Genomic DNA, 9,083 nt, shown 5'->3' on the forward strand with positions numbered 1-9,083 from the left:
CGGCACAATTTTTATCATTCTTAAGTTGCAGAAGATGAAATTGAGACTCAAAAACTTAAAGTAACTTGCCTAGTTAGCAGATGGGAAAAGCACAACTCAAATCCAGTCTTGGGGGATAACAGATCTGAGTGAGGGGGTGGAGTCACCTGAACTAGGCTGGGTTTGGAGAGTCAGGAGATCAGTGAGTGGAAGTACAAATACTTACTGAGAATCTATTACGCGCCACACTCTGTCTTAGGCACAAGGATTATGGCAATTCCTTCTGCCCGGAAATGCCTTCCCCTCACCTCCAAAGCTTCGAAAGGGAGACGCTGCAGTGGGGAGATAGGATGGAGGGGAGAGGGAGGGAAACCTGAGTGTGGAAAGGCACTGAGGGGAGGGAGAGGCCACAGCCCCTGCTAGCACTTTTGGGGGAGGATGGAATTTCTGGGAAGGGGAAGGGACTCGAGTGAACGTGGTGTAGGTACTTGGTCCCGAGATCTTTGTCCTCTTTGTGGTCTGTTTGCTCAGCCTCTTCCAAGCCAGGGGCTGGGAGGGGCGGGCAGGAGAGGGGGTGGATGTGGGGAAGCCTGCTGGGGAAAGAGACTCTAGATGGGAAAGAGAAAGAGAACGTCTATTACTTCAGCCCCGGGGAGACCCCGGCTCAGGCTGTGGATCCCACGTTGCACCACCTTTCCCCTCACCTGCCAGGATGCTTCATACCGAAAACATTCCAGAAAGCAGGCTCAGAGAGATGACTCTGGGCCCCAGGGGGGAAGTCTGGAGCCCTAGGAATATTTAGTGCCACATCAGCGCTTCCGGAATGTGAATAACCCAGACAACAACTGGGGGCAACTTTGAGAGACAGGAAAGGACCTTCTGAAATCAACAAATACGTCTTAACCAGAATTTTCTCCCCACCTCAGCCCTTTCCTCGGGCAAGTCCACTGAGGCCGTCCCTGAGTGGAAGCCCCCTCTGTAGGTAGTGCCGAGACCCCTCTGCATGGAGGTGGACGGGGGAGACCCTCAAGGCATGTCGGGAGGAGCCCTTCCCTTCTCCCTTGGCCCCATCCAGTAGGGCTGCCGTGGGCCCTTCTGGTGGGCTGGCAGGAAGGGGTTGTGGCAATTCAGACCTGTGGGGTACAGCTGTCCCCTCTAGAGCTTCTCGGTCAGCTCTGCGAGTCAGAATCTGGAGACTGACAGACAGCCAGAGCATGTCTGGACTGGGATGGGCCCAGGACAGAGGGTTGGCTGAAGAGCCTGGGCATTTTCAAGCAGAAGAGGAGACTGAGGGCTGGAGAACCAAATAATAGACGACAGTGGTGGTCTTCTGAAAAAGGCTCATGGCTCAGAGCCCACCAATGGGTGGGGGCTACCGAGATGCAGGATGCAGCTTGATAAGGCAGTCACCTGTATAATGTGTTCATTTATTCCTTCATAAGTATTTATTAATTGAGCACCTATAGTGTACACTGTTCTAGGCTTTGAGGATACATTTGTGAACAAAACTGATAAAAATCTCTGCCCTTATTGGGTTTCTATTCTAGTGGAGGAAGCTAGAGCAGTAGGCATAATAAATTTTATAGTATATTAACAGGTCATAAGTATGAGGAGAATGGGGAGGAGACAGGGAATAACATTTTCTGTTTTGTGTGTGTGTGGTTTTTTGTTTGTTGTTTTTGAGGGGGAGGTAATTAGAGTTAATTTATTTACTTTAATGGAGGTCCTGGGGATTGAACCGAGGACCTCATCACGCTAGGCATGCACCCTACCTCTGAGCTGTACCATCTCCCTGGGAATAGCATTTTAAATTGGGGGGATCAAAGAAGGACTCACAGAGAAGGTGGCATTTATGTAAAGACTTAGACGAGGGAAGGTGCTAACCATGCAGACATTTGGTTGAACAGTGTTCCAGGTGGAGGGAACAGACAACAGAAAGACCTTAAGGTGGGAGCAGCAGAAAGAGAGTCAAAAGAGGTGATGGGGGGTTGGAGTAGATCACTTAGAATTTTATGAGCCATTCTACAGGCTATGGCTTTTATTCTGAGTGAAATGGGGAGCCAGTGGAAGGTTTTGAGCAAAAGGAATGGCATAATCTGACTAAGGATTTTTTTTTTTTTTAAATTCCTCTAGCTGCTTGTGGAGAATAGCCAGGGGTGGGGGTGACCTGAAGGACTTCAGGGATGGTGTGTCTTCTACTTGAGAGGGGGGAGGGTTGGAGGTGGGGGGGGTGGGGGAGCTAGGGAGCGCTTAGCCCTCCAATGGAGATAAGAGGTAGAAGAGGTCTGGAATTTGGGAGAGAGATGCGAGATGGAGATAGAGACTCAGAAGTTGTGGCTAGGAGGAATTTCTGCTTTGGGTGGAAAATCAGATTAGTTGATCTCCGAAGTCCCCAACTTCTAAAGATTCTAGAATTTTATTGACTAGGAAAGCAGCTATTTCTGTAGCTGATCAATTATTTGTGAAAGCTTGAAAGTTGGGTAGGTAGGTGTCGCTGAGCTGGGACAGCGGTTTTTCCTGATTGAAATTGGAAATTCCCTTTGCCTGTTTGGAAAGACCAGGGGGCTTTCTCTCAGGGATGGGAGACGGTTGAGGAGAAATGGTCCTTCTCGGAACTGGGTCTTCCTTGTAGGAGAGAGCCGTCAAAGACTCCTCAATGCCCTGCAGCTCTGAAACGTCACCCACCCCTGGGCCAGGGCTCTGACTCTGACATTGGCAGAGGGGACGGGAGTTGCCTTATACAAGCCAGGTCCCCACCGCCCACCCTGAAAACAAGCCAGCACCCAGATTCCCAGTCCTCTTCCTGTGTCTCAGAACTTCCTGCTTCAGGTCACTGTGGAGCTTGAGCACAGCCCATGGGGCCTGGGAATCCGTATTTTAACAAACCTGGAAACTGGCTGTGATCAATCACACCAGAGTCTGAGAACTTACTCCTGGTGAGGGCCCTTGACGTACCTCTAAGAAGCTGCTGCCTGTAGAGGAATTTTACACTGTTGGGCAGGCAGGCAGCTTCTCTCTGGGGTGCAGACCTCTCTCTGTCTCATTCTGCCTCCTTTTGGCTCTAAAATCCTCCCCTCACTGCTTCTCAAAAGAACTCCCCATGTTTTTCAGTCTCTTCCCTTCTCACTCCAGCCTCCAGCTCTCTCCCCGCGCTAATCCCACCTTCTCAATTTCACCTTTTCCCCTCCAGGGCATTTAGGTCAAGCTGAGAGAATGAGTCATCCTAGGGTTGGGGAGGGGGCTTCAAGTCCATAAATGGACAAAAACTCTGATTTCAGGTTTCAGCGTCTAGGAAAGGGCCAGCTTCTCCCCTCTGTCTCCCTTCCCCCAAAGGAATTCCCCAGAGAAAAGGAAGGCGTTGGGGGTGGGGGTAGTGCTGGCTTTGACCAATGAAATTCTGGAAACGGCAGAGTTTTTTAGGAGATAGGAGACTGACTCAGCTTCCCTGATAAACAGACAGTGCCGGCCAGGATTTTCCCAGCTCAAGAGACCAAAACTCCCATTTCCGGGTGGAAGTGAGGGCTCAGCCGGCACCACCTCTTCCCTGCTCCAGTACCTTCTCCTCCTGATAAGAATGCCGGCTCCAGGCGGCACTGACCTGGGCGCTGGACAATGGGGGCACTCAGCTATCCCAGCAGGGCTGACCACATGACTTCCCCAGGGGCCCTGGAAAGGGTGCAGTGACCTTTCAAATCTCCCTGGCTGGATTCTGAATCACCCTCCGGCCTGGCCTGCAGTGTATCTCGGTCTTCTGATCCTTGGCTGTGCCAGTCCATCAGGTGGACCCCTGGTCGGTAGCAGCTTCCTACAGGAAGCAGGCCAGCCCCTGGCATGGAGCCCCGCTCTGCTAAGGGACCCTTTGCTTGTTCTGCCTCCCAGCCCAGTGCCCAGTGAATGGAGAAGCCAATGGCCGGGTGGTGCCTGGGGGGAGCTTCATAAGGCTGCCAGGTTTCCCTTGAGACCTCTTCACCAATCAGGGTCTGCGACACACATGGCTGCTCAGAAACCTTGTTTGCAGCAGACCCAGGAGGCTCAGGGACAGACTCTCAGAGCTCCAGGAGATGAACAGATACAGCCAGAATGCCAGTGTGTTGATTTATAATGAAAAATACAATTGCTGTCAAGCCAGCCAGACACTTGGGATTGCTGATGAGCGTGCTCCTGTCTGTGGGCCATTGCACACAAGAGGAGGCCGAGGTTCAGTGGCAGGGTTACTGAGAGAGCATGGAAGCTGAGCACGGAATGCTCTGGCCACAAACGGTCTTCATGGAGTGGACGCACCAGGTGGCCGTGTTCGAGACACCCTTCCCAAGTCCAGCTCTGGAGAGCCTCCCACACACATATTTGTTGCCCCACAGATGAGCTCCCTGGCTTTGCACATTCTTTCTTCTGGCTGAGCACAGTGCAGTCAGTCACTTTCCCAGCCCACTCACACCAGTCCTGTTGCCGCAGGATTAAATGAGATGACATGTGAATGGACTTTGTAAGCAACACCTCACCAAAGAAAACGAAGCAGTGGGAGCAGACACTCAATAAATGTTTAATAAAGGGCCTCCACCTGTTCTCCTGGCCCTAACCCCTTACAAAGGGGAACCTGATAGTTAAATCAGTGAAAACCCTTCCCCTAATAACCCATCAGCATGGATTGAGATCTTACTTTGTTCTAGGTGGCATGGAAAATAAAGGCATGGCTCCCTCCCTCAAGGAATTTATATATAATAAAATTGAAGCTATAAAATCACACCCTCAGGATGATCGTGAACAGCACAGAGGTGAGTGTGCTAAGGGTGTATGTCTGGCCCAAAAAATGTGTCAGACACTCATGTCCCATTGGTCTTGGTTGTAATGAGACCACTTGTGTGGATGAAGGACAGACCGCTGGCTCTGCTGGGTCCCTCCTCTTTGGTTACTGGATTGATCAGTAAAGGAATAAGCCCCCCTAACTGAGGGCTCTTGGCGCCTAAGCCCTGAGGCAGGGTCTCCGCTGAGTCCACTTGGATGAGATGCGCGGGCCCAGCTGTCATTCTCACAACCACCAGCCATGCCAGGAAAGGACAGTGAGAGTCAGAATGAGCAGGTGTGCACCAGGTAGGGAAAGGGGAGAGAGCTGGTGAGCTCCCTTCGTGCCAGCCATGGTTGGGGCAGCAAGCACATTGGTTCATTGACCCTGTCCCAAGGAGTTCGTCTAGCCTTTTCTCCCTGCCTGGAGGAGTTACCTTCTTTTGAGCTTCTGAGAGCCTCAGGGTGAGGCAGAGTTGCAGCGCTGTCTCTTTCTGAGTTAGCTTGGTCTGCGTCACGGCTTGTGTCCCATGCATAAGCTCCTCGGGCCCCAGCCTTTCTAGACCCATTTTTTCCATCCCTGCCAAGGCACCAGGCAAGCCCCAGCCTCAGCCTCCTCTCACCTCCACTACTTGTCTCAGAAATAAGAACCAGCTTGGAGTCACATTAAGTCATGTGTGCAGAGCTTACCCGGCCCAAATTAATGTAAGGGGGTGGGGGTTGCTGAAGTCTCTGGTGTTGACCTAGAGCACCAGTTCTCAAAGTGTGGCTGGGACCCCTGGGGGTCCCCCAAGTCCTTTTCAGAGGATACAAGGTCAACTCTGTTTTCATCATAAGATGAAAACGTCACTTGCCTTTTTACTTTCATTCTGAGTGTGCAGTGGAATTTTCCAGAAGCTTCACAGTGTGTGATATTATAACAGACTGAATGCTGAAGGAGATATAAGAATCCAACTCTGCACGGCAACGTGAACTTATTTAATATACCGAACTGCATACTTAAAACAGTTAAGATGATAAAAATTTTTTATTGATGTGTAGTTGATTTACAATGCTAGTTTCAGGTGTACAGTAAAGTGACTCAGTCATACACGTGTATACACATATATTTTCAGATTATTTTCCATTATAGCTTGTTATAAGAAATTGAATATACGTCCCTGTGCTGAGCAGTAGGTCCTTGTTGTTTATCTGTTTTATGTATAGTAGTGTGTATATGTTAATCCCAAACTCCTAATTTATCCCTTCCCCCTCTTTCCCCTTTGGTAATCATAGTTTGTTTTCTATGTCCGTGAGTCTATTTCTGGTTTGTATCTTTTTAAAATTTCTTTTTTTTACATTACACATATAAGTGATATCATATGATATTTGTCTTTCTCTGTCTGACTTATTTCACTTAATATGATGATCTCTAGGTCCAAGATGGAAAACTTTGTTATGTATTTCTTTTATGACAATTGCATTTTTTAATTTTAAGAAAAGAGTCAATCTCTTTTTCATTAAGCCAAACATTAAAGACATTTGCAAAAAATGTAGAACAATGCGACTCTTCTCACTAATTTTCTTTTGTTTTGGGAAATATAACTATTTTTGTTAAAAGGTTTTGTATATATAACATGAGTTATTACTGTTACTTTTTTGAACAGTTATTTTAAAATAAATTAATAAATATTTTTAAATTTCTGTTTTAATTTCTAATACAGTAAACATCAACTCACCCACGTGAAAGCTCTTTGAGTGTCCTCAATAAGTTTTTAGAGTGTAAATGGATCCGGAGACCAAAACATTTAAAAACTGCTGCTCTACTGAGAAGGAAAACAGCAGGTAGAGTTGCCAGCTAAAATACAGGATACCCAGTTAAATCTGAATTTCGGATAAACAGCAAGTAATTTTTTAGTATAATATAGCCTGAGACAGGCTGAACTAAAAAAAATTACTTGCTGTTCATCTGAAATTCAGATTTGAATAGGAGTTCTGTATTTTTATTTGCTAAATCTGGCAACCCTAACAGCAGGAAAGATTTAGATTAGGCTGAGAATTTGGGTCAGATGTTGGGATTCTGATCCAGGAAAGGATGCAGAAATTTTCAATCTGGAAGCTTTTAGAAAAGTGAACGGGTCTGAGGGCGCTAAATGCTTAGGGCTAGAGGTTCCGGCCTTGGGGAACCAAGGATCTTCCCTGAGCTGGGCCCAAGATTCCTTGACCCCTCAAGAAACCCAGGCAGCCGGAGGATGAGCAAAAGCAGTGGAAAGTGAAACCCAGCATTGGTGTTGTTATTAAAAGCAGGAAGCGACACTGGGTGGGTAAAGGCTGGTGGGGGAAGGGGAGGACTGAGGTCTCTGGAGGATGTCAAATACACGAGGCAGTGAGGTCATTCAGCTACCCCTGTGCTGTGCTAAAAATAATTATGGTTGTCATAGGGGTGAGAGCTGTCAGGAAGCCAGGGGGTAAATCTCGATGTCTGGGTGGGGCTGTGCGGAGGTACAGCTGGGCCCGTTGGGGCTTCAGGCCAGGTGGCAGGAAAACCTAAGATGCACATTTGGGGCTAGAAATAAACAGAGACAAAGACCTGGTTTCAGAAGCAGCCCAGGGGAGAAGGGCGCACCCCTCCCCCTAAGAGAATGGAGGCCAGTGAGAGGTCCCTTCTCCCATCAGCATGGGGAAGCTCTCAGAAGCTCTTTCTTTTAAGAGAGGCAAGGATGCCCCAGAAATAAGACTGACAGGGAGGTTGCAGTACTTCCCCACTGCCGTTAACATATATTGAGCATCTACTGTGTACTTGGCATTGTATCCAGCCCTGAGGATCCTGAATTGAACAAAATACAATTCTTCCTGTCCAGAGTCTGGAAATCCAGTGGAGACAGATGCATAAAACCAACATGACTTCATGAATTCTTTGTGATGAGAGTTCACAATCAAAAGCCTGAGCAGCAACCTACCCACTGCAAACCTGAGCCCCTCCCTCAGTAACCTCCAGCCCTAGCCCAGGCTGCAAACCAGCTGAGGATGGAGACCTGCCCAGTTGCCTGCGGAGCAGGTATCCAAGTTCCAGACCCCTTCTCCACCCAGACATCTTTGCCAATAGTTTGGAGCAAAGGAAAACAATCCAGTTGGGGGAAAGACATAAAAATGACAGTTTCCTTTCCTGAACCTTCTCCTTCACCCATCACAGCCTGGGAAAAACTGTCAGATGCTTCTTGTGAGGGTTTCAAAGGCCATTATTTGCTTCCCTTTAAAGGGGGAGTGGGAGAGGGGGTCTGGCCTTATTTGGCCATGGAGGTTTGGGATCCAGCTGGAAGTCACAGAGCAAGCGGAGGTAAAAGACAGTCCGTCATTTCTGGTGTTTAGAGCTTACCGAACGAATGTGGATTGAGCCCTACTGCCAGGGGCCAGGGTGAGATAGAGTCCCAAGCGCCAGCCTGCTAGAGACACAGTCGTTACAGGGGTCATATAGTGACCAGATGGTGCCTGAGTGGATTGTGAACACAGGGCTGGAGCAAGCGCTCCACCACGGACAAGGGGGAAAGCTTCATGGAGGGAGTGAGCTGGCCGTCCAGGGCTTTCTCTGTCCGCGGGTTCCTGGGGTTCAGGCTCCAGGCTTGATTTCTGCCCATGTCCTTCCCCACCCACAAGCCACAGCCTGGCAGCTTGGCCCCTCTATGCTTTGCCAGGAGGGAGGCTGCTAGAAGCACAGCTCAGCAAGGAGGCAGGTTGGGTGTGCCTGCGCGGAGCAGCGGCAGGAGCCCGCTGGGCACGGCCAGGACTGGCCATGACTGGTCTCCCCCACGGCCAAGTGCAGCCAATTCTCTGTTGTGTCTTCCCCACTGGCGGGCAGACTGTTGGGCTCCTCTGAGGCCCCAAGTGGGTAGGAGAGTGTTGACTCTGCCCAGATTGGCTGTGTGACCTTGGTCAAGTCACAAGGCCTTGACCTCCTATTTGCTCAGTTATAACCTGTACTCTCAGGTCCACCTGAGGCAATCCGTGTGAACGTGCTTTGGGAGCTGCGAAACACAGCACTGGCGTGAGAGGCTATGACTTTGGCCCCCACAGTTAGAACAGGGAGGCCATCTCAGAGTTTATTTTTCAGGAACCATCTTTCAGATGGGGATTCCTAACCTGGGGTCCGGCTGTTCTGCAGGGAGTCCTGGCGTTATTTGCAGGTGTTTTGAATAGGTACACTTTCTGGGAGGAGGATGCAGACTTTCTCATCAGACCCTCAAGGGAGTCCACAAGTGAAAACCCATTTTAGAGCCATGCCTGAGCCTTGGGCTTCATCCGTGGGGGTCACCTGCTGGGGAGCCCACCCCAGGCAGCCAGAGGGGCTT

The sequence above is a fragment of the Camelus bactrianus genome, chromosome 23, assembly GCF_048773025.1.
Source record: "Camelus bactrianus isolate YW-2024 breed Bactrian camel chromosome 23, ASM4877302v1, whole genome shotgun sequence".
Classification (NCBI taxonomy): Eukaryota; Metazoa; Chordata; class Mammalia; order Artiodactyla; family Camelidae; genus Camelus; species Camelus bactrianus.